Raw genomic sequence first — 27567 nt, 5'->3', positions numbered from 1 at the left:
TTAAAATTGCTATACATTTCCCAAAGTTGACAATTTAAATATGGAAACTAGAGGTTGAAAGTAGGTCTATATGAATTATAAATGTTTATGTTTTAATTAAACAAAGGTAAACCAAAACCTTAACTATTAGATATGAACATAGTTGGTTTGTTTTATGTGTATGCATATAAATATATGTGCTAAGTAGTTTCAGTCATATTCTACTCTTTGTGACTCTGCGGACTGTGGCCCACCAGGTTCCTCTGTCTATAGAGTTCTCCAGGCAAGAATGGAGGGGGTTGCCATGACCACCTCCGGGGAATCTTCCGAACCCAGGGAGAGAACCCATGTCTGTTACATCTCTTGCATTGGCAGGTGGGTTCTTTACCACTAATACCACCTGGGAAGCCCTTATGTGTATGAATATATATACAGACATAAAGATAAAATATTATTCAACTTCTCAAACTCTTATTCAACTGAATCTCTGATGTTTCTTACTAGAAGCTAAGTGAGAAAATACAATATGGAAATAGGGTAGGACATATAGTCAGAAGCCCTGAGTTCCTGTCTCAAGTCCCTTGCTGTCTTCTGAATTTCAGTTAAAATATGATAGTTTTTATATAAATCAAATTATATAGTACAAAAACCTATACTTATAAATGTATATAGTTTATATACATATGTATAATTTCCAAACTATAAGTTATTATGCCCATTTTGCTACGGTTATCATTATGAAATAAAATGACACCTAACATCATTTCCAGAGTTTTGATTTAAATGGAAATGTTACAGATTTTCTGTTCCTATTTACAGGTCACAGCAAAGAAAGAAAGCATCCCCCCTGCTTCATTTCTGCCTTCAGAAGATAGCAGGAAATTACAAAAAAAGAAAGCTGTTCTGTGCAGTATTTCTGACAGCAGATTTCTCAGAATTCAGAAATACTTTTCTCTGTAATATGTTGCCGCAGATACAAAGGAGCACTTAGGCCTGATGACTATCTCTGTTTGCATGAGCGATAATTCCTGAACACACAGTTCTTGATTAAAATACAAATGCATTCTAACTGCATATTTCTTTATCTGTGTTTTATTCTTACATGACAAAATATGAAAAGAATCAGGTAAAGTTGGGATCTAGTATATTGCAAAATTGAAACTGAAGCTAAGAGGATTTTCAGGTGGGAACAGAATATCTTTTGCCATCCATCTGGCTCATAGGTCCTGATTTAGGTGTGGCTGTATTGACTGAACACTTGAAGGTGAGAGTCTTCATGTTGAAGTACCTTGTTTCCTAAACTGCCTTTTCAAATACAGATGATCTATATTAGAGTCACAGATGATCTATATTAGAGTCACAAAACAAAAAATATGTTCTTTTGAGAATTTAAAATTCATGGTATGTGTCCTTTAAGGACATTACCCAGAGGACCAGCATTGTGTCTGACATTGTAACACACTGTGGGTGCTGAACTTTAATAAGATTTGGCACTTGATACATCTACAATACAGTGGCCTTTCTCAAGGAAATCAGATTTATCTGTAGCACATATACATGATGAAGCAGAGATGAAATTAAACAGAGAAATATATGTGGACGGGATTACCAAGATGTTGACTATATCGTTCCCCTCTTCCCAATGGCTCAGTGGGTAAACAGTCCTTCTGCAATGCAGGAGACATGGAGATGAGGATTTGATCCCTCGGTCAGAAAGATCCCCTGGAGGAGGAAATGACAACTGACTTATTTATTCTCGCCTGAAAAATCCTGTGGACAGAGGAGCCTGGCAGTTTACGGTCCAAAGGATGACAAAGTCAGACATGATTGAGTGATGGTGCAGGCATGCACCATGAATGAATGGTCACACTGACGATTCTTACAGGTAAGAATTTTAGACTTTTGGATCCAATGCATTCTTTTAAGATGATGTAGGCTATTATGCTTTCATAAGGGGCTAATTAAATTCAGATCTGATGAGCAAACTGACAAGTTCCCACTGCTGGGAAGTGTCAGAACTGAACTTAGAGGAGGAGTGGATTAGAGGGGATCAAGTGTGCCAGACACTGGGTTAAGCGTGTCTGTCCACACCATGTCATTCAGTTGTTGTCAGAGCCTTGTGAGATTACGCACTATCTCACAGGTGAGAAACTGAGGTTTGCAGAAGTGAAGGAGCCTAGCTGAAAGCTAGTAATGGCACACTTAAGAGGAATCAGTCTGTTTGACCCTGTGAATCATAGTATTCTCACAGCAACAGGCTGCCTCCCAAATAAACCAGTGCTTGGCTTAATAGCACTGCTCAAACATGGAACCTGCATTAAGGGCTACTGAAAGCTAATTAAGAGTCCCCAAATGAGACCAATGTGAAGTTGTCCCCACTGAGACCGTGCTTCTGAAACTTCAGGTTAGAAAATAAGTCCTATGAGGACTTCCATTGTATTCCATTGGTTAAGACTCTGCACTTCCAAGGCAGGGGTTGCAGGTTTGTTTCTTGGTCAGGGAACTAAGATCCCACATGCAGTGTAGCTAAAAAATAAAAACAACAATTTAAGGAAATAATTTAAAAAATAAAAAATAAATACTCCTTTAAACAGAGACAGCAAAGAAAGGAAAGAAACTTTCATGTAATTTGAGTTCCTCTGATCTCTGGGGTAACATCCATCTTGGAATCACAAGCCTCCTCCCCCCATGTCTCATGACCTTTTATTAGGTCATTTAGCTCACTGGTAGATATGTTCATGTCTCTGCAAACTTGCCAATTCTCACATAGGGAGCAATGTGCTACCTGTTGGAAAACACAGTAGAGGAAAATAATAAAGATGTGAATTATCTTCTTAAACATTTTTCAATTCTGAAAGATAATTGTTTGTTTAAGTAACACATTCTGCCTTGATTAGAGGACATTAATTATCATTCGTTATTAAAAATGTTTATATTCTCAAATATGTTTGCATTTCACAAGTCTCATCAAGAAACCAGGCTCCGCTAACCCTGTCTTTTGGTCTTGCTTGCAATTCTAGTTTACTTCCTTAATAAGCATTCCATGAGTAAATGTAAATAAGAATTCAGAGAAGTACGATGAGTAAACCTTTATCCCACATTTCTACATAAAAAAGCGTGAGAGAATAACAAATGATCTATTAACCGAGTTTATAAAAGATGAGTGATATATAATAAAAGCTTTTAATTTCAAACCTTGGATATATGATAATTTTTAAGACATAGCTTTTTATTTCTTGTTTTATCTTTTCGTATAGGTCCTTTTCATTCATTCACCCATTAAAAAATGCTCACTGATTACTACCCCAGACTATGAATAGAACCAAGCCTGGTAATAGCAAGGAAACTGCACAATAGGCTCCTTGGGCTCATGGAGCTTATATTTTAAGTGGCAGAGACAAACAATAGTCAATTACAAACAATAAGATCATCATCATAATAAATGCACATAACTCCCCTACATGCCATTGAGTTCCATTCTGAAAGCACCTTCATAAATCTAATTTTTTCATAAGTCTAGCAAAGTTAACCTAGGTACCCAACTAGCACAATTGGCTATATAGCACTGTACTACAAGTTTATAATACATTTCACAAAATAATACATGAAAAACGAATGCACAAAATTGAAAACATTTAACCTTGAAAAGCACAGTACAGCAGCTGTCATTGAATGAACAGGCAGGAAGAGTTACCGACTGGAGGAGGGAAAGGTGGGAGATGCAAACGCTAAGCTGAAGGATCCCTGGCAATAGGAGATGAAGGATGCTTGCAGTTTCACTCCTGCCTGCAATGATGGCACAGATTTGAGTTCCCTGATGGAAGCAGATGCGTGTTCACACCTTTGAAAATTCACAACTTGAAGGTTTGTATGTAGGGGACTTACTGAAATGCAAGCAAGATATAAATGTAAAATGGAAGAGCAGATAATGACTTGAGATGAGCGACTTAAAAAAGAATGTCAGGATAGGTCTTTAGGAAAATATCTCAGAAGGGACCTACCTGGGCAGAGATGCCAGCTGTGCAAAGATACAGGAATGGTGAGAACTATTTGGCAAGAATAAATTTCAAATATTCAAAGATGAAAAGGAGAGTACTGTCAGGGAGTGTACTAGATGAACAGTGAGGCTGAGACGAGACCGCAAGAAGCAAGAAAACCATGATGAGTAGCATGCATTTTCATGTTGGTGCTGTGCAGAGTAGATGATAGTGAGGTGGTAATCAGCAGAGAGACCAGATGAAAGCCATCCCGGCCAGCAGGGGCAGTGCTTGGGGCATTCTTGGCCACAGTGTAAATGGCATGACAAAGATTCAGAAATTATAACTGAATTAACAATCTGATGGATGGTATGACAGGAGTCAAGATGAACCTGCCTTTTTGGCTAGGAGGATTTGGTGGAAGCTAATGCCATGTATTAAGATGGGGAAGCCTCTCTATATATTTAAAAATTCTTTGACCACGACTAATAAGTCCAAATATTTTTGGTATATCAGCTCTAGAGTATTATTAAAAGGCGTTTGATGACTGGGCTTCCCAGGTGGCTCAATGATAAAAGAATCTGCCTGGCAATGTAGGAGGTGCAGGTTGGATCCTTGGGTTGGGAAGATCCCCTGGAGAAGGCAATGGCAACCCACTCTAATATTCTTGCCTGGGGAATCCCATGAACAGAGAAGCCTGGCGGGCTACAGTCCGTGGGGTCATAAAGAACTGGATACGACTGAGCACACACACTTAGCTCCATACTTCCAATGACCACAGTTGTCCTTGTTTATTGTTTGAAGGCTTTGTCGTGGTGGCCATCGATTCACTCTTTATGTAGAGCATTGTGTGGGAGGTTCTTGGAATGCGTATTGATGAGAGATGTTATTGGCAATGAACCATGTGATATATCACTAGCTCAGCACAATCAGATTATGCAGAAATTTGCAGTTTTTTTTTTTTTTTTTTTGCTTGGCTCCACAAATGGTAAAAATTGATGAATAAGCCAAGGAATAAAGCAGAGATAAGAAATATGCTATTAGTCACTAAAGGCATCGCTGCCATAGAGTGGGAGTCTCCCTCTCTCTTTAGAAGGACTATCTAGATCCTTCTGGAGGTAGTGAAAGCCAAGGATATTATAGGATGAGTTTATAAGAAAACATATGGACCACACAATTCTCTGAGGTAGAAAACCATCTCTTTGTGGAAAAATGTTCAGTACTTTGCAGCTATGATTCCAAGACGGACAGCCCCCTCAGGCTGCTGTTCACAGCTATTTACAGTTCCCCAAGCTACTTAATTGTAGCTTCCAGTGCCCTTGTTACTTGACTGTCCTACTCAAAATTCCTCAAGGACCCTTGTCTCTTCACCTTTTAAACCCTGCTTTGTATTATGGATCTTTTTGAAAACCAGTCTAACATTTGAGGTGAAATATTCAGGATGAATAAGACAGAGGTCAGCAAATGAGTTGACTCCACCATAATGCAATCTCAAGACAAACAAGATGTCTAGCTGATAAAAGTAAGCTTGTGCTCTGATCAGAAGAGAGGTGTGAAAGTTTAATTTTCATTGTGTTTTCAACCCCAGTAAGATTTGTAAATCTTTCCCTTAGCTGTTGGTCTATCTGTTGCTTACCCAATATTTCAGTCTAGTACTTTGGACCAAGTTCTGTAAAGTACACGCTGAACCTGAGTGAGCCGGTGATTTGGACAATGTACAGACTGCATTTTGTGAATCAGGGTCTTCTTGACACACAGGGTATCCCCTGCTGTCTTCAAGGCCTATACAGAGCCAGCTTTGGCAAACCTTTTGAGCACGGTCGTTATGCCCAAAGTGAGGATGCAGAACTCCACTGGGGTGAACTGATGGTGGAGGAAGGACATAGACGTGTGTGTAAATGAAGGCACAGCCGTCACAAGGAAGGGCAAGAAAGCAAGTGATGTGAGTGAGGTTACAGTGATACCTCCTTGAGAAGACTATAGGGATGTCAGGACTGCAAATGAGCATGTGATGCTTTAAGCTGAAATGTCTGGTATAAAACAGGTAAACGACAAGGACTTACTGTATAGCCCAGGAACTCTATTCAACATTTTAAATAACTTATAATTAGAAAGAATTTGAAAAAAATGTATATATATCTAGTTATCTTTATATATCTATAAAGAATATCTATCTGTCTAAAACCGAATCATTTTTTTGTACACTTGAAACTAACACAACATTGTAAATTAACCATACTTCAATTAGAAAAAAGACAGCCCTTAAAGTTGAATAAGCTTGACTTCTTGTATTAAAAAAAAAAACCTGAAATGTTTGAGACATTTCTCTTTTTGCTTTTTATGTTTTGAGATGAATTATTATGGCAATAGCAGCAGCTCTTGATTCTTCTTCTAATGACATGAATCTCCTTGGAAAAATTTACTTCATTTCCTTGAGATGTTATTATTATTATTTTTAAAATCTCTGAACTGGAGATAGTAAGAATATCCAGCAGCTAGGGTTAGTGTGAAAGTGAATATGATACAGCATGTGAAAATATGTGTGAAGTATAAAATCCTCTAAGTTGTGGCAGTTGTCTGTATTAGTCATTAGCAGATGTTGGCTCTACGCTCTGATAGTATGTTATTGTGGACATGGATAACAGCTTTAAACATATAGACTTAAACAGCAGCATTTATTTGGGCCAGAAACATGAATCCTCTCACTTAACCCTTGCCACAACCCCTTGGATAGGTACTGTTACTGTCTACGTTTTACAGAGGAGAAAAACAAGACCTAAAGAGGTTAAGTAGTTTATGGCTGAGCTAGAACTTGGCTTCAGGTATATCCAATTTCAATGCAAAGATTTTAGCTCTGCATGCTATTTAGAATTGTAACTCCAAGTATATTATAAAGTAACATTCAGAATGTAAAGCTATAAAAATCCTTCTAACATTTTTAAAATAACCTATAATAACTCAATTAAAACAAGAATTTTAATGCTCCTGAGATAGGGTATAGCGTGGCACTCCACTCCAGTACTCTTGCCTGGAAAATCCCATGGATGGAGGAGCCTGTGGGCCGCAGTCCATGGGGTCGCTAAGGGTCGGACAAGACTCAGCGACTTCACTTTCACTTTTCACTTTCATGCATTGGAGAAGGCAATGGCAACCCACTCCAGTGTTCTTGCCTGGAGAATCCCCGGGACGGGGGAGCCTCATGGGCTGCTGTCTATGGGGTCGCACAGAGTTGGACACGACTGAAGCGACTTAGCAGCAGCAGTAGCAGCAGCAGCTAACATTGTACTTAATGGCAGACTTTAATCAGTATGGCTACTTCCTCTTCACAAATCATTTGACTTTACAGCCACTGTTGAATCTATGTACCAATTCTCAAGGTTGATAATTTTTAATTTGAAACAGATACAGCCATGTTTGTGGAGCATGGCACCATTACAATTTTATTTTGAAGAAGATTTTAAGTATTGGAAGAAAAGCCATGACAAACCTAGATGGTGTATTAAAAATCAAAGGCATCATTTTGCTGACAAAGGTCCATAGAGTCAAAGCTATGGTTTTCTAGTAGTCACTTACAGATGTGAGTTGGACCATAAAGAAGGCTGAGCGCCAAAGAATTGATACTTTCAAACCGTGGTTCTGGAGAAGACTCTTGAGAGTCCCTTGGACTGCAAGGAGATCAATCCAGTCCATCCTAAAGGAAATCAACCCTGAATATTCATTGGAAGGACTGATGCTGAAGCTGAAGCTCCAATACTTTGGTCAGAGCTGACTCGTTAGAAAAGACCCTGATGCTGGGAAAGACTGAGGGTAAAATGAGAAGAGGGCAGTAGAAGATGAGATGGTAAGATAACATCACTGACTCAATGGAGATGAGTTTGAGCAAACTCAGGGAGATAATGAAGGACGGGGAAGCCTGGCATGCTGCAGTTCATGAGGTTGCAAAAAGTTGGATACAACCTTGTGACTGAACAATGCATGGTTTAGTATGAATCACTATGCTGTCCCTTTGGTGAGTAGCTGGGAAAACAATGTTATTACTAGCAAAAACTATCAGACTGCCATAATATTAGTTCAGCATAGTTGAATTGTTTCCAAATAGTAGACAGAGAAAGTTGTCTGAGTAGTAAATAACTAAATGGAATTTGCAAGAGATGGGGAGTTGTTTTATTTCTAAGGTAATGAGTGCAGTTCTCACTTACCCAGCTTTGTTCCTGAGAGAGTATTACTTTTGGTTTTAGTTTCAGCATCAGTTTCAGTATCCAAAATTGATAAGCTACCTGGATGGCATTTGGAACTTAATTTTGTGTTTGTAGAGATAGAAGGATATAATATAGCACCTATGCAAACAAATCTGATGTTGAATTTCAGACATTAGCTCTTTTATGGTTTTTGTGATTGGAGTCATTTTGTCATTTTGTTTTGGATTTTGTTCTTCCACTCCTTCCCCTTCCCCAAATTTCTCAGTTTCCTTATTCTCAGAAGCAAAACTCCCACTTCTTCCACTTCTTATATGGAACAGTTTCAACTGTCTTTAGTCCATGTTTGAATGCTTTGCTTGCTCAGTCTCTCAGTCATATCTGACTCCTTGTGACCCCCTGGACTGTAGCCTGCCGGACTCCTCTGTCCAGGGGGTTCCTCAGGCAAGAATACTGGAATGGATTGCCATTTCCTCCTCCAGAGGACTTTCGTGATCCAGAGGTCAAACCTGCATCTCTTGCTTTCCTGCACTGGCAGGAGAATTCTTTGCCATTGAAACACCTGGGAAGCCCTTAGCATGGTCAAAACATGAAGGTTTGATTTCCACTAAATGCCCAGTCAAGCTCCAGCATGTGATGATTTTATTCCACTGGTTACATTATCTTCTGATTTTTGCAACAGTATATGGTCTTTCATTGGAGAAGGCAATGGCACCCCACTCCAGTACCTGGAAAATCCCATGGACGGAGGAGCCTGGAAGGCTGCAGTCCATGGGGTCGCTGAGGGTCGGACACGACTGAGTGACTTCACTTTCACTTTTCACTTTCATGCATTGGAGAAGGAAATGGCAAACCCACTCCAGTGTTCTTGCCTGGAGAATCCCGGGGACGGGGGAGCCTGGTGGGCTGCCGTCTCTGGGTTCGCACAGAGTCGGACACAACTGAAGCGACTTAGCAGCATGGTCTTTCATGCCAAGAAATGATTATTAATTTAATTATAGTGTGCTTATCATTGTTATTATGAAGAATCTTCTAATAATTATATTTGGTGTGCTACCATACTTATAATATTCCTCACCCTAACAAAATACCTTGCTTTGTAGATTTAGAACTTGAGGGATAAAGGATGGGAAAATAATGCTGGCATCAGAGATAAAATTTATTCATTCAGTTCAGTTTAATGGTTATATTAAAAAGAAAGGATCTATGTCTTTCCTCACCAAATGTTCTTTTATTATTCTCTACAAAATTTCAAAAAGTAGAAAAAAAGTACAGAAGGTGGTAATATTTTCCTCTTTTTATTCTTTTATTATTATTACTATTAAAATTATTGGGGACAGGGAATGGAAGGATGGTTTGTAAAATGCATGTAGCACATATAAATATATTAATAAATATCTGCTTTGTATTGAGTGTATACTCTGAATAAGTTAAAATATGCCTTCTAATCTGGGAGGAATTGGATGCAGGAGGAGAAGGGGAGGACAGAGGATGAGATGGCTGGATGGCATCACTGACTCGATGGATGTGAGTCTGAGTGAACTCCCAGAGTTGGTGATGGACAGGGAGGCCTGGCGTGCTGTGATTCATGGGGTCACAAAGAGTCAGACACGACTGAGCGACTGAACTGAACTGAACTGAACTGAATCTTCACAAGCTGACTAAATTGCAGTGTATTAACTATCTATTGCTGCATGAAAAATCATCACAAAATTTAGCAGTTGAAAACAATAATAATCCTTTGTTACCTCTTATGGTCTCTGTGGGTTAGGAATTCAAGAGTAGTTTGGCTAGGAGTTTCTGGCCTTAGGAGGACACAGTCAGAAGTCATCTCCATTCTGATAGCTTGTGCTTTGTCCGGAAAACTCCAACAGCTCTTTCTTTGGGGTGGGGGTGAGGCGTCCCTCCGTGTTTTCCTTTCATGGTGGACTCAAGAGATTTGAACTTTGTGTACAATGGACTAGGGAGCCACAGTTTCATGTCTCAAAGTTGAGAGCCAGCTGACAGCGATGTAACCTTTCAGGATCCAACCTTGCCATCATGTGGTATCACCTGCATCACTGTGTCTGGAAAGGCAGTCAGAAGGTCCCGTGGAAAGGCAGTCAGAAGGTCCCGCCCACATTCAAGAAAAGAACAAGGAACAGATTGCCTCTTTACAGGAAACAACAAGATTCTAGAAGAGCATGTGACACCTGAAATGTTGCTGTGGCCCTTTTTGGAAAATATAATCTGCCACAGGTAGACATTTTCTGATTTAAAGATAAGAAGACCTAAGCTCAGTGAGCATAGGAGAGCCAGAGTCACTCGGTAATACGTGGTCAAAATATCTCACACTTGCAGTGCTATATTTGATTAACTTTTCACTAGTGCTTTGGCTTAAACTCCATGGATCACTGCTATCCTTTTCTCACAAGAATTACCCCAAACAGCAGAAAAGCTTCCCCCTCCTCTCACCTTGCAAAAGAACACCTTCGGGGTGTGCAGGTGACTTCCTCTCTAGCCTTTATCTAAGCCGGAAGCCTTGCCTTATTTCATCACCTTCCTGCTGGTTGGGCTAATGGAGAGGAGAAAAACAAAAATGGCCTTTCTTAAAATTTTTAGTTTCTGTGTGTACCCTTAAATTTACATTGACAATATGCGCTATAGGCTCATATACAGAGTTTATCTGATGAGTGCATTCTGGCTTACTGAAGGACGCTAAGGCTCTTTGTTGAAGTTGAAATAAAAAAGATGCTATAAAAAGGAGAATGGGAGTCAAGTAAGGAATAAAAATAAATTATTTTTTAAGAGATGACACATTCTACCTTACATGATTATATTTTATTCTAATCTGAGGGAAATGACAAAGCTAATGCTTTCTGAAAATAGATCTTTTAACAGTAAATATTCTTGTGAAATCTGCCAAGCTATTTGTGCTTCATTTTAAAAGCTTTTGTACCTTCTCAAGCTAAACAAAATACTTCAAGGATTATGTGGACATTTCAGAACACTGTACGTAAAAATAGAAGCAAAATGAAAATCAAGAATTGGTTCAAATTAATAGATATTAAATTCAAATAACAATCAAATGTTATTTTAATGTTTGACTTGGTGCTGTACAGATCTTCACAGTCTAAAAGCAAAAATAATATTTGTTAATGATTTCTACCTAAAAGTAAATTTTATAGTACTGTTTTCATCCCAAAATTCAGTTGAGTGCTCCTATGTAGGTAATGAGTAAGAGGAATAAATTCTATTCTGTCCTTTCTGGCAACTCCATCAGAATGGTAGATATTTATAAACTATAGAAAATATTCATTAATTTGTAACTACTGATATTTCCTTTTATGACCTAGAGTAATGGAAACTTCAGAAAACCCCAGATTATTTGTGGAGTGTTCACAGTGTGCAGAGTTTAGTTAAGTGTCGTTGGAAAAGAGAATAGCATTAAAGAAATAGCAAACACATTACCCTTTCCTAGGAATGTTGCCACCAAACTAAGTGAGCAGATAAACCTCTAATTTCCTGTCACCAGACCTCAGGGTTTCACATAGCTGCCCACTCCCCTGCTCTCTGTCTCTTGCTATAAGAGCGGACCTGTGTAACCTCCAACCTAAAGTCAATCCCTTCACTTCTTTTCTGAAAACTGAAGATGAAGTACAGAACACAGTGGAAAAATATATATTGGAATATGTGTATCCTAGGTGTTCTATGAATTCATACTTCAAAAAAATGCATTGTCTTTCGTACAAATAACACACCTGATGTATTATTATCATCAATGCAAACTACTGTATTCTATATTACTCCTGAGCCTACTACAGTGAACCAGGGCATCTCAGGTGACTTGAAAGTGAAAGTGAAAGTCATTCAGTCATGTAGGACTCTTTGCAACCCCATGGACTATAGAGTCCATGGGATTCTCCAGGCCAGAATACTGGAGTGGGTAGCCTTTCCCTTCTTCAGGGGATCTTCCCTACCCAGGGATTGAACCCAGGTCTCCCATATTGCAGGCGGATTCTTTACCAGCTGAGCCACAAGGGAAGCCCCTCGGATGGCTTAGTGGTAGCGAATTTGCCAGCCAATGCCAGAAATGTGGGCTTGATCCCTGGGTTGAGAAAATCCATTGGGGGAGGGAATGGTAACCCATTCAAGTATTCTTGCCTAGAGACATCTATGGACAGAGGAGCCTGGCGGACTACAGTCCATGGGGTCACGAAGAACACTGGGCACTCATGGCTGAGCACTCACGCACATGCAGTGAACCTGCTTATGTGGAGCCTGAATTGTTGCCTTTATTTGCTAGTTTTGGTTGATATTGTTACTAGAGTCTGAGAAGTCCCTTTCCATATCAGCTCATTGCATAAACAATGGTATTTAAATATATACGAGTGTATAATGCGTGTACAATTCTGTCTAAGCACCTTGCTGGTATAATGCCATATAAACTTGCCAGCAAGCTTGTAAAGTAAGTGGTATTATTCCCATCCTATCAATGAAGAAATGGTGACACAGAGAAGTTCAATAATTTTCAAAAAAATGTGAAGCTAGTGGTAAGACCAGTTTTTTGAAAACACGTACTTCAGAATTCATGATGTTAATTACTTGGTAAACCATATGCAAAGTTAAGATGGCAGGTTAAAATGATGATTATTAACTATTATCAATATATCAATAAGAGGTGAAAGCACTAAAGGATCTGTTGTGGAAATTCCCCAAGTATATCTTTTCTCTATTTGATTCAGGCTTACTAGATTTTGTGGCTATTTCATAAATTGCTTTTTCTAAATCAAATGAAAGTATGTTAAACTGTGGTGTGATGATGTGGCTTTGCACAATATTATTGACCAAAATTTTGCATTTTTGATCTCTGTAGCATGCACATATACACTAGGCACATATTGAACCATATGAATAACAAAATTAATATTGCCCAACATTTCAAGGCATTAACAAATCTCATTTTAAAAAATAATCTTATTATAGGTTAAGTGGAGATATTGCCTTGTGTTTCTAGGTCATTGAGAAGACAGAAAAATATGATTATAATGTTTTAAGCACTTTGACAATTTAAAACTATCCAATGGAATTCAATAATGCTATGGTTTTATTATGTGCAAAAGTGTTCATACGCCTATAAAGTGAAAGTGAAAGTCGCTCAATCATGTCTGACTTTTTGTGACCTCATGGACTATACAGTCCCATGGAATTCTCCAGGCCAGAATAGTGGAGTGGGTAGCCTTTCCCTTCTCCAGGGGATCTTCTCAACCCAGGGATTGAACCTGCATTGCAGGCAGATTCTTTACCAGCTGAGCCACAAGGGAAGCCCAAGAATTCTGGAGTGGGTAGTCTATCCCTTCTCCAGGGGATCTTCCTGACCCAGGGGTCCAACCCAGGTCTCCTGCATTGCAGGTGGATTCTTTACCAACTGAGCTATCAGGGAAGCCCCTTCATAAGCCTATAAGCCAACATTATTGAATAATGATAGCACAGATTTCTTTGTACTGATAGAAAGCATGGAGGTGGATATAGAAGTTTACAATCTTAATAGTTTAACCTTATTTATGGGCTTCCCAGTTGGTGCTGGTAGTAAAAGTGCTCACCTGCTAATGCAGGAAACATTAAGAGATGCGGGTTTGATCTCTGCACCATTAAGATCCCCTGTCCATGGAGTCGCAGAGAGTCAGATGTGACTAAGGAACTAAACAACAACAGAGGATTATGCATATTTGAAGGGAAAACATCTGTGTGTCCCACATCCAGTCCTCTTTTCTTCTGAAAACAACAGCTCCAATTACTAATACGAAAACTCTCTTTCCCCTGTCTAAGTAGACAAGGTTCAGTTTGGCTTCAGGGCTCAGATTATGACTTAGACCTCACACATGAGTTAAACTCAGATGGACGTGTGCTTTGGTTGGTCTAGCAATTCTCAGTCCCAGGAATTTTCTGTTTCTTACTCTTGGTCTATCAGCTGAGAGCTGGTAGAATAAAGTGGAGCTGCTGGAGGCTATGATGTAACAAATGTCTGACAGATTGTAATATGCAAAGGACTAAATTGAGTACCCGTGACAGTTTTTTAGCTCCTGGATGCAACCCTTTCTGGAGCCATAATGCCTCAAACATGCCTTTTCTTGTTCTTTTTATTTAAAGATAGCTTGAACTGGGCTTTTGTCTCTTGCAATAGCTAGAATCCTGAATATTCTATGAGGCTTCTGGATTGCATTTCTGAAGCTGCCTAAGTAAAGCATTATGGAGAATTTAATAAAATGTAGGACACCAATCTATAATTTAAGATTTTGACAAGTCTTAAGGTTTTCACTTTTGAAATATTGCAATACACATTATTTCTTTTGAATATTGCTTAAAGGTTTATAAAATTAAAGGTTTAAAATTAAAGTTTCTCCTAAGAACTGCCTGTACTCTTGGTGTTTGAGGCCTTGCTTAGCTTGTTATATATGTCTCAATCATGAATTTTTAGCCAAGTGACTTCGTAATCTTTATGATTCTTAAAACTGCACTCACACATAGCACTATAAATTTAATGATGATGAGAATAACTGGAATTATCACTTAACCTTTTATCGATTATATAAGTAAAATGAATACTCATTCTAAAAATGAACTGAAAAATACTAACTAGTAATCTTATTTTGTTGTCTTTGTGGATAAGAGTGCTGTAGTTATCACAATGATTTAAATGTGATACAGCCATGTAAAATCTTTGTATTGTGTATGACTAACAGCCAGGAGACTGCTTGAAACGACTTCCTGTAATCTTGGTGTTTGCTTTATATTTTACTATATAGAAAAATGACTAGAGGCTATGGTCAGCATTTATACCGAAGGGAAAGGTATTAATATGTTTTAACATTGGAATATGTTTTAACATTGGATACTTTCCTCACTTATGACTATTGCATATTTAATCCAATAGTTTGGTGGAATGAAATAATTTTTAAAGCAATATTTGACAAATAAAACCAAGTTAGATTTCACTTTAAGTTCAATGAACACTTTGTTTATTGCTATAAAAAAGAAGCAAACCAAAGTAAAATTTAAATAATGAAACATAAATTATTTCTCCAGAATCCCAAATCCTCAGAATGATATAACTAGCATTTCCTTTTCAAAAATACCTTCTTTTCTCAATAAGCAAATGGAAACATAAGCCAATCAGAATTCAAATATAAATAGAAAAAAAGATTGTTCAGTGTTTTTTTTTTTTATCTTTATACTGATAGTTTCCACTCCAACCATTCAGATAATCCTATAATTATATATATATATATATATAATTATATATATATATTATATATTTATAATTTATTTATATTTTATAATATTATCTATATAATAATATAATATATATAATAATATAATATTATATATATTTATAATATATATATATTATATATATTAAAATATATTTATAATATATTTATAATTATATATATATATATATATATATATATATATATATATATATATATATATATAAATCAGAGAAGGTAATGGCACCCCACTCCAGTACTCTTGCCTGGAAAATCCCATGGACAGAGGAGCCTGGTGGGCTGCAGTCCATGGGGTCACTAAGAGTCAGACACGACTGAGCGACTTCACTTTCACTTTTCATTTTCATGCATTGGAGAAGGAAATGGCAACCCATTCCAGTGTTCTTGCCTGGAGAATCTCAGGGACGGGGGAGCCTGATGGGCTGCCATCTATGGGGTCACTCAGAGTCAGAAACGACTGAAGTGACTTAGCAGCATATATATATATAAGATTCTTTGTAGTTTACCTATATATAGGTAAACTACAAAGAATCTTTCCATTGTTATAATTTTCTCTGAGATGTTGGTCTTATTCCTATTGATGTCAAGGTGATTTTTACACGTTAAGAAAACAAGATGTTTTCTTTGTCTTTTAACTTTGATTATGATGCATTTTCCAATGCAAAGTGCTTATTTATTTTTATGTATTATTTTTTAACTTCATGACATCTGCATCTTTAATGGATCTTTGAGCCATCTGGATTTGTGTGTGTGTGTGTGTGTAAGATGAGATGTTTCAATTTAAGTTTATTTTATTTCAAATTGCTACTCAGTTTTCTAGTGCTGTTTGTTAAATGATTTATTTTCCCCCATTATCTGAGAGGCTATCTCTTTTATCCCATGAAAGCACACACATGGATGTGTGAATATATACTTTGAGAACAAAGGAACATTTTTTAAATGTTCTATTACTATCATCCAGGACAGAGTAGTGTCTGACTTATAGAAGGTGTTTAATAACCGTTCTTTGAATGAATACATGCAATTTGTGTAGGGCACCATATAACCTGATATATTCAATTCCCTTAAGCTTCTTCCTGTGACCCGGAATATTTCCAAATATAGATTCCCATGAAAAGTATGAAAGGCAACTAACAAAGCAGGTTAATTTTCTGGACTTTCAAATTATTGTTCTTAAGCTTACTTTGGATTTTCTCTGTTTGCTCTGCCAAAGTATTCTCATATTTTCCATAACTTTATTAACTTGGAAATTTAAGGGCAATCCTTTGGAGGAGTGTTTTCAATATTTTGAATCTAATATACCTGGACAATGGCAACCCACTCCTGTATTCTTGCCTGAAGAAATCCATGGACAGAGAAACCTGGGCCGGCTACAGTCCACGGGGTTGTAAAGAGTCTGACGTGACTGAGTGACTTTCACTCACACTCGGACAAATGACATTTACATCCATTGTGAGACCTCTGCCTCAAAGGAGACAGGAACTTGGGAAACTCCCAGTGCGGTAGTTTTCACTTAACCCTTTTCATCCTCATTCAAAGCAGCATCTTGAAAGTGACTCTCTTATGCCTACACCTTGAAATCTCTCCATTTTGTTATTAAAAATATGATAAGTTACAAATATTGATGCATCATCATTAGACTTCAAATTGCACAAACCATATCGGACAATTGTGGTAAACAGCCATTGCAAGGGATTCAGTTCAGTTCAGTCGCTCAGTTGTGTCTGACTCTTTGCGACCCCAGGAATCGCAGCATGCCAGGCCTCCCTGTCCATCACCAACTTCCGGAGTTCACTCAAACTCATGTCCATTGAGTTGGTGATGCCATCCAGCCATCTCATCCTCTGTCATCCCCTTCTCCTCCTGCCCCTAATCTCTCCCAGCATCAGAGTCTTTTCCAATGAGTCAACTCTTCGCATGAGGTGGCCAAAGTACTGGAGTTTCAGCTTTAGCATCAGTCCTTCCAATGAACACCCGGGACTGGTCTCCTTTAGAATGGACTGGTCGGATCTCCTTGCAGTCCAAGGGACTCAAGAGCCTTCTCCAACACCACGGTTCAAAAGCATCAATTCTTCGGCACTCAGCTTTCTTCACAGTCCAACTCTCACATCCATACATGTGAAAAACCATAGCCTTGACTAGACAGACTTTGATGGCAAAGTAATGTCTCTGCTTTTCAATATACTGTCTAGGTTGGTCATAACTTTCCTTCCAAGGAGTAAGCGTCTTTTAATTTCATGGCTGCAGTCACCATCTACAGTGATTTTGGAGCCCCCAAAAATAAAGTCTGACATTGTTTCCACTGTTTCCCCATCTGTTTCCCATGAAGTTATGGGACCAGATGCCATGATCTTAGTTTTTTGAATGTTGAGCTTTCTTAGCTTAGCATTCCTACAACTCCTAGGAGGGCTGTGGCAGCCAAGGGAAGTAACGATGTATTCAAATTGAGTATTTGTCAACATCTTATTTAATTCCCACAACAACCCCCACAGGCCAAGATAGGTTAAACTTCCCAAGGTAGTTCATCTTGAAAAGGGTGGAGTGTGAGACCAAGCTCTTTCCCACTGTGCTATTCTATCGGCCTTTTCACACATTGCCAGATATTTCTGGAGGTTCTACCCCTTTTCAACTCATAATGCTGTTCTCTCAGGAAGCTAACGAGAAAAGCTCTGAGAAAGAGAAGTTGGGCCCAGGATATATTTCTGCAGCTGATATCATGCATTATTCAAGTGGAATATCATAGGATAAATAATTTAAGTATTTTGTGACATAAACCATAAATGTAGAACATGTTCAGTCTTCTGGACTGTGATTTTTATTTGTACTTCTTTGAAGAGTGCACAGGATTTAGGCCAATGCAGAAAACTCAGTTTAATTCTTGAACATGTCCTGTCCTTCTGGCAGAAAGGGTCCAAGATGCAGGAGCTTTTCCTTGGGCCAAGCGTGGTGGTGCAGAGTCACTGCACATGAGAATTGTGAAATTGCAGGTTCCCTCCCTGTGAGAAGGGAACCCACGAAGGATTAAGAGGCAATAATGAAGCAAGAGCAGTAGACCAAATATGGCCAAATAACAGTGTTTCTAGTCTATATGGATATCGGTATTAATTTTCTGAAAATATATAGATACTTTTCAAGGAACTTATAAATCATGCCCACCTTTAAAAAGACTACTATTGATGCTGAAAGAAATTCAGTATTTAATTTCCATTAGTTCTTGCCTGGAGAATCCCAGGGCCAGAGGAGCCTAGTGGGCTGCCGTCTATGGGGTTGCACAGAGTCGGACACGACTAAAGTGATGCAGCAGCAGATATAGCAGTATCTTTATGGTGTGAACTTGTGCCTTTCCAACCACAGGGATTTTTTTAAAAAAATCCAAGTATTAAAATGAATAGAATGCATTTAGGTAGCATCCACCCTTCCTTAAATAGCTGTAATGTGTATTTGTAAATTTTTTCTATACAATCACCTTTCTATGTTTCAACAAGAAGAGTGTTTTTCAAAAGTCTCCTTGAAATGACCCTTTATGAGCACATTACTGAAACACCTCTTTTCAAATCTTTTGTGGTAGGCGCATTATCTTTGGAGGTATCTATTCAAAGTTCCTGAGAGTACCTTTTCCATCTACTTCATTCTGTTTCTGTGAAAACATTTCATCACTGAGCAGTGCATTCACATTCATCAGTGATTACTTGTACACTGTCCAGTTTGTATCCTGTGCAGGCTTATGGGAGAATAATTGTTCCAGGACATCAAGAGAAGGATGTAGGCAAGACTAGCCTAGGAAATTCAAAGATTCTCCCACTCACAAAATGACCCTGAAATTCTTACTGGCTTTAAAATGCCTAATTATATCACTGCCTTTCTATACAGATCATTCCGACTGAAAATTATTCACTTCTTTAATCCAGCCTCTCATAATTATTCCATTTTCATACCTGCCCTTGCTTCATTCTTCCTGTCGCCCCTGGCTTGCCGTCACTGTGATATCCTTGGTAACTTGCAGAAAGCAGTCAGGTCAGCCATTCAGAACCCCCAGAGGAACTTCACTCTCTCTTCCGTTATTTTAGCTTCATTGAATTATGTTCTTATTATGTTGGAGGAATATTATTCGAGCTAAGGAATAAAGTCACAATAAACTTTCTTTTTTATTTGATGTGAATCATCATTGAGATGTTTAATCACCTGAAAAAGCCATTTACTGTTTTATATATACCTTCTCTACTAGCATAATCCTTTAATTATTAATTGAATTCATAATTCAGGATTTAAATATGGCTTTGTGTTTGACTACACCAAATGTTATGGAGTATCTGTTTTGTAATCTCAAAGAATTATGTATAAATTTCTGCTGTTTTTAAAAATAATTTTGACAGCATGTTAGATGAATGAGTCAATGTTCTTTATGGATAACCAGTCATTATTTCTAGTATTGCTGAATACTAGGAATTCTTATTTTATAGAATTTAATTGGCAATCCAAAATTGTATTTTCATATTCATATACAAATACACCTTCCTTTATACTCCAGGCTGTCTACAGGATCAAATGAAGTGCTCTCTTTCCTGATGAATTTTTGGAAAAAAATTGAAGAAAAAAAAAAAAATATCAGCAAACGAGTTGCCCAAACCAATCACCTTAATTGCCAGTAAAGGGTGAATTGGAGGTGTTAGCGTGAGTGCCATCATGAACCTGCCTGCCGTCTTCATTTCTCCCAACTTCATTTCAAATTGTCATAGTCTGCATGAAGACAACATTTGAGTTTTCAGAACAACACCAATCCCTCCTGACAAGCCAGCCATGGGGCTTCCCTCATGGCTCAGCAGTAAAGAATCTGCCTACCAATGCAGAGGTTTGATCCCTGGGTCAGGAAGATTCCCTGGAGAAGGAAATGGCAACCCACTCCTGCATTCTTGCTTGGAAAACCCCACGTACAGAGGAGCCTGGCAAGCTACAGTCCTTGGGGATCACAAAAGAGTCGGATACGACTTAGTGACTGAACACCACCACCAACCTGTGTAATTTCCTCTCGTTGGACCAAGTGAAGAGGAAGGGAAACAGAAATCTCTGTGCTTAGGAATTTTTACAGGTTAATTTCTCCCAGAAGAGAAACTTGGAGCAGCATTTATTACTTCCAAAAAACTTTATCCCTTACTCAACCTCCACTGGAGGATCAAGATACAGGGTTGGCGCCCAGGAGTGGTTGAAAACCATCATGTCTCAAGGAAACAAAAGTATCTCAAAGCATTTCCCTCTGATAAAGGCTTGTTTTGCTAGGATTTTAGGGAATCAGCATTGGGCACTTGCATTATATAAGGTTAGAATGTAAAATATTTCTCATATATGTGGATATTTTCAATGGATCATCTTTGGAGAAAGTGAATAAGTTGTCTAAAAATGTGAAGTGAGATTGTTTTTGCTCACGCTATGCTGTGCTGTGCTTAGTTGTTCAGTCAGGTCCGACTATTTGTGACCTCACGGACTTTAGCCCGCCAGGCTTCTCTGTCCATGGGGATTACCAGGCAAGAATACTGGAGTGGGTTGCCGTGCCCTCCTCCAGGGGATCTTCCCAACCCAGGGATTGAACCCAGGTCTCCTGGATTGCAGGCAGATTCTTTACTATCTGAGCCACTAGGAAAGCCCAAGAATACTGGCGTGCAGGCAGATTCTTTACCAGCTGAGCTGCCGGTACCCATACTGGACTGTTATTCCTTGTTTATTTTCCAAACTCTGTTGTTCCCAAGATGGCAGCACAAAAATCCTATGCAGTTTATGTAAATAGGGACATTCGGCCTCGATCACTCACAGTTCATAACTTGAACTTAAAACATATTTTTCTTCAGGAATATTTTCAAACACATGAATCATCATCAGTGGGCTTGAAAGTGGAACTTCAAATACTTCAAGCATACACACACACACACACACATATATATACACATACACACGCATATTTTATACTTAGGTAGTTCCAGGAAGAAACGGCTGAATCTCCCACAACAGTCCCTCTTAATCAGGGTTTGAAAGCTAAGTGTCTGAAATTTTCCTACCAATTAAAAAATAGCCTGTCACTTGGGAAAATGCAAAGCAGAAGCTCACCTGACCTTCCTGAAGGTTCCTGGAGCTTCAGGGAATCCTGGTGATTTTGGAGTGACAGCGACCTCAGAGTCTCTCTTCCTCTCCACCCCTCTCGCGTTGCCTCTGTCTCAACTCCTCTCAGCTGCTGTCTCTGAGCCTGACTCACTCTTGCTGTCTCATCAAACACCACATCATCCGTGTTTTGGAGTTCCTTATTCTATCGAGATTAACTTCAAAAATTTTCCCAGTGTTGCTTCTTCCTTTTAATCCTTGAAGAAAAAATATGTAGGTTTGCTTGCCTACCAACTTGATCTTTAATTTCCACAAAGAACAAAATTAGTGATGCCAACAATAAATATAGCCAAATTATGAATCTTTCAGAAAGCTTCCAAAGTCAGTGCACTTTTCTATATCTGTTGATTTACTTTCTTAGATTGTCTACTTTAGTCCTAAGGTTATATTTAATCAAGCCAGCTTCTTCCTTTGGTGATTCTTCAAATAACATAGGTTCTTTCTGAGCAAAAGTCTTGTTTATAAGATGAAATAAAGATGACACTGAGGTGGAGCAAAGAAGTAGTAACTCATAGGCCTCCACATCCATCCAGTCCCAGATATAATTTATGCTTTAGAGGAAAGCTAGGTGAAGAGTAATTTCCTCATAGTTTGCAACTAGCATTGACTGAGAAAAACTGGGTTAAGATGACTGTCAAATGAATCTATATTTAAAATGGCACTGGTGTGCCTAGAATGCTAGGATCTATAGTATATGTGCAAATATAGACGGCATAGATCCTTCTCTTAAACAGTGTTGAAACCAATGTGAACAGACATGACAGAGCTTGATGGCAGTATTTTGCACACACACAGCAGTGTGATGTAGGCTGTGTGTGTGAAGAGTTAAGAGAAGGATATGCTCACGTTGTAGACATGGCATATTTGTGTACAAAAAAAATCCTTTCAAATTGTTTATGGAAAAGGTGCTTATTTTAAATCAACACCACAGCAGAAGTTCAAGCACACTGTTTCAAGATTGGAAGTAGAAAGAAATTGAAGTTCTATCTTCCCTGTTCTCTAGAGGCCCAAAGGCATGTTCTTTGCTTATATTTCATCTTCTTTTCCCTAATCCACCTCTCTGTAGTTTGATCTTCACTTCTTTTCTAGAATTTCAGCTTGCATATAGCATCGTGCTAACTTTAATTTGACTACATGAGCTTTCAGCTAGGGATATACCATTATCAACACATTATATTCTTCAGTATCCTAATTCCAAATTTCTTGAAGGGAGAATCTGCCTGAGAAAATTTTGAGTTTGCTCACAGGTTCATGCCAATCAGCATTAGTCAGTGTCCTTGAGATCATTTGACACCTAGACAGTTTGTTCCAGCAGCTTTGAGTGATAGACTTTCCACCAACAGGGAGGAGTGGGAAGGTCAATCACCACGTGTGCCTCAGAGGGTGACATAGAGCTGACATCTCTTTTCTGCTGAATCTCTCCTTCCCAGGGCAAATTCGGTTGACTGGCTCAGCAGTTCCTGCCCCTCCCTTCCTCACCACTTCATACTGAGCATAGTGGGGATACTCATGGATAATGTACATTCGTATGGCACTAAATATATTTAAATTTGTTCCCCATCCAACTTATCTTTGGATAGCACTCTGAGATTTTCAAATCCCTTAAAATGAATTACTGAATTTGATTTGTACAAACAAACCGACCAAAAATCGATAACAAATGCATTGAAGTGTAGGTGGAGGGAAAGATGAGGCCAGAGTTGACTTCCCTTCTTAACTTTCCTTTTGGAGTCTAGTGTGATTATAGAATAACAGACTCTAGTTTCTGATGCCTTTTTATAATACAAGAGCCTCCAGTAATCCTCATTATTTCTTCTTTTCCCTTCAATTATGCATGCTTATCTGTCGTTTACAGAAATCAAAATAACTGAATTTAAATCTGATATCTTTTAACTATTACAAAATTCTATAGCACTGACAAAAGATTAAAAATATGAGCAAAGACAAATGACTCCTGTTTGAGGGCTATCATCCTAAACTGCAAGAGGTTCCCATCGGTTATGTTACATTTCACACACAGATGTTCAGGATCTTGGCTGTAGTAAGGAAAGCAAGTGTGCAAGGCAACGGTTCCTCCTGTCCCCTAGAGGCTGGGGTATTACAACAAAATAGGTTTAGGGACGGTTAGTGACCTATGGTCATTTTTTACCTTCAGAACCCTTGGGTTCTTAACAGATTATAAGAGCCTGGGTGCTGGGAAAACTGGACAGTCACATGTAAAAAAGTGAAATTAGATCATTCTTTAAGTCCATACACAAAAATAAGCTCAAAATGGATTAAAGACCTAAATGTGAGACCAGATACTATCGAACTCCTAGAGAAAAAACATAGGCAGAACACTTTCTGACATAAATTACAGCGATATTTTTTTGAATCCTTCTGCCAGAATAATGGAAATAAAAACAAAAATAAACAAATGGGAGGGACCTACTTAAACTCAAAAGATTTCACACAATAAAGAAAACAATAAACAGAAAGAAAACACAGCCCAAAGGTTGGGAAAATATGTGCAAATACTGTGATGAATAAGGGATTAGTCTCCAAAATTTATAAACATCTTATGATGCTTAACAGCATCAAAACAAAACAAAACAAAAAACCCACTCAAAAACTGGGTAGAAGACCTGAGTAGACATTTCTCTAAAGAGGATGTACAGATGGACAATATGCACATGGAGAGATGTCCAGCATCACGGGTTATTGGATAAATGCAAATCAAAGGTCTGATGAGGTATCACCTCACACCGGTCAGAATAGCTTTTACCAAAAAATCCACAATAAACAAATGCTGGAAAGGGTGTGGAGAGAAGGGAACCCTCCTACACTGTGGAGAATGTAAACTGATATAGCCACTATGGAGAACAGTATGGAGGCGCCTTAAAATACTAAAGATAGAGCCACCATATTACTGTACAATCCCACTCCTGGGCATATATCCAAGAAAAACATGATCTGAAAGGGTATATGCACCAGTGTTTATTGCAGTACTCTTTATAATAGCCAAGACATGGAAGCAACCTAAATATCCATTTACAGAGGAATGGATAAAGAACCTGTGGTACATATATACATTGGAATATTCAGTTCAGTTCAGTTCAGTTGCTCAGTTGTGTCCGACTCTTCACGACCCCATGAATCGCAGCACGCCAGGCCTCCATGTCTGTCACCAACTCCTGGAGTTCACTCAGACTCATGTCCATCGAGTCAGTGATGCCATCCAGCCATCTCATCCTCTGTCGTCCCCTTCTCCTCCTGCCCCCAATCCCTCCCAGCATCAGAGTCTTTTCCAATGAGTCAACTCTTCGCATGAGGTGGCCAAAGTACTGGAGTTTCAGCTTTAGCATCATTCCCTCCAAAGAAATCCCAGGGCTGATCTCCTTCAGAATGGACTGGTTGGATCTCCTTGCAGTCCAAGGGACTCTCAAGAGTCTTCTCCAACACCACAGTTCAAAAGCATCAATTCTTCGGCGCTCAGCCTTTTTCACAGTCCAACTCTCACATCCATACATGACCACAGGAAAAACCATAGCCTTGACTAGACGAATCTTTGTTGGCAAAGTAATGTCTCTGATTTTGAATATGCTATCTAGGTTGGTCATAACTTTCCTTCCAAGGAGTAAGCGTCTTTTAATTCATGGCTGCAGTCACCATCTGCAGTGATTATGGAGCCCCCAAAAATAAAGTCTGACACTGTTTCCACTGTTTCCCCATCTATTTCCCATGAAGTGATGGGATCGGATGCCATGATCTTTGTTTTCTGAATGTTGAGCTTTAAGCCAACTTTTTCACTCTCCACTTTCACTTTCATCAAGAGGCTTTTGAGTTCCTCTTCACTTTCTGCCATAAGGGTGGTGTCATCTGCATATCTGAGGTTATTGATATTTCTCCCAGCAATCTTGATTCCAGCTTGTGTTTCTTCCAGTCCAGCGTTTCTCATGATGTACTCTGCATATAAGTTAAATAAACAGGGTGACAATATACAGCCTTGACGTACTCCTTTTCCTATTTGGAACCAGTCTGTTGTTCCATGTCCAGTTCTAACTGTTGCTTCCTGACCTGCATACAGATTTCTCAAGAGGCAGGTCAGGTGGTCTGATATTCCCATCTCTTTCAGAATTTTCCACAGTTTATTGTGATCCACACAGTCAAAGGCTTTGGCATAGTCAATAAAGCAGAAATAGATGTTTTTCTGGAACTCTCTTGCTTTTTCCACGATCCAGTGGATGTTGGCAACTTGATCTCTGGTTCCTCTGCCTTTTGTAAAACCAGCTTGAACATCTGGAAGTTCATGGTTCACATATTGCTGAAGCCTGGCTTGGAGAATTTTGAGCATTACTTTACTAGCATGTGAGATGAGTGCAATTGTGCGGTAGTTTGAGCATTCTTTGGCATTGCCTTTCTTTGGGATTGGAATGAAGACTGACCTTTTCCAGTCCTGTGGCCACTGCTGAGTTTTCCAAATTTGCTGGCATATTGAGTGCAGCACTTTCACAGCATCATCTTTTAGGATTTGAAATAGCTCAACTGGAATTCCATCACCTCCACTAGCTTTGTTTGTAGTGATGCTTTCTTTTTTTTTTTTTTTTTCTAATTTTATTTTATTTTTAAACTTTACATAATTGTATTAGTTTTGCCAAATATCAAAATGAATCCGCCACAGGTATACATGTGTTCCCCATCCTGAACCCTCCTCCCTCCTCCCTTCCCATACCATCCCTCTGGGCCGTCCCAGTGCACCAGCCCCAAGCATCCAGCATCGTGCATCGAACCTGGACTGGCAACTCGTTTCCTACATGATATTTTACATGTTTCATTGCCATTCTCCCAAATCTTCCCACCCTCTCCCTCTCCCACAGAGTCCATAAGACTGTTCTATACATCAGTGTCTCTTTTGCTGTCTCGTACACCGGGTTATTGTTACCATCTTTCTAAATTCCATATATATGCGTTAGTATACTGTATTTATGTAGTGATGCTTTCTAAGGCCCACTTAACTTCACATTCCAGGGTGTGAAGTCAAGCTGGCTTCACATCTAGTCTGGCTCTAGATGAGTGGTCATACCATCGTGATTATCTGGGTCGTGAAGATCTTTTATGTACAGTTCTTCTGGGTATTCTTGCCACCTCTTCTTAATATCTTCTGCTTCTCTTAGGTCCATACCATTTCTGTTAATTTATCGAGCCCATCTTTGCATGAAATGTCACCTTGGTATCTCTAATTTTCTTAAATAGATCTCTAGTCTTTCCCATTCTGTTGCTTTCCTCTATTTCTTTGCATTGATCACTGAGGAAGGCTTTCTTATCTCTTCTTGCTATTCTTTGGAACTCTGCATTCAGATGCTTATATCTTCCCTTTTCTCCTTTGCTTTTCGCTTCTCTTCTTTTCACAGCTATATGTAAGGCCTCCCCAGACAGCCATTTTGCTTTTTTTGCATTTCTTTTCCATGGGGATGGTCTTGATCCCTGTCTCCTGTACAGTGTTACAGACCTCATTCCGTAGTTCATCAGGCACTCTATCAGATCTAGGCCCTTAAATCTATTTCTTACTTCCACTGTATAATCATAAGGGATTTGATTTAGGTCATACTCAGCCATTAAAAAGAATGATATGATGCCTTTTGCAGCAACATAGATGGATCTGGAGAGCGTCATACTGAGTGAAGTAAATCAGACAGAGGAGAACTACTGTGTGACATCCCTATATATGCGGAATCTAAAAATAAATGATGTATATGCACTTACTTCTAAAACAGAAAGACGCACAGACTTAGAAAATGAACTTATGGTTGCTGAGGGGAATGGATACTTAGGGAGTTTGAGAAGGTCCTGTACACACGGCTCTATTTACAATGGTTAACAAACAAGGACCTACTGTATAGCACAGGGAACTCTGCTCAATGTTATGTGGCAGCCTGGATGGGAGGGCAATTTAGGGGAGAATATATACATGTATATGTATGGCTGAGCCCCTTCACTGCTCACCTGGAACTATCACAA

This window comes from Bos indicus, chromosome 12, assembly GCF_029378745.1.
Source record: "Bos indicus isolate NIAB-ARS_2022 breed Sahiwal x Tharparkar chromosome 12, NIAB-ARS_B.indTharparkar_mat_pri_1.0, whole genome shotgun sequence".
In the NCBI taxonomy this organism is placed as follows: domain Eukaryota; kingdom Metazoa; phylum Chordata; class Mammalia; order Artiodactyla; family Bovidae; genus Bos; species Bos indicus.
Note: the sequence above shows the minus strand (reverse complement) of the source record.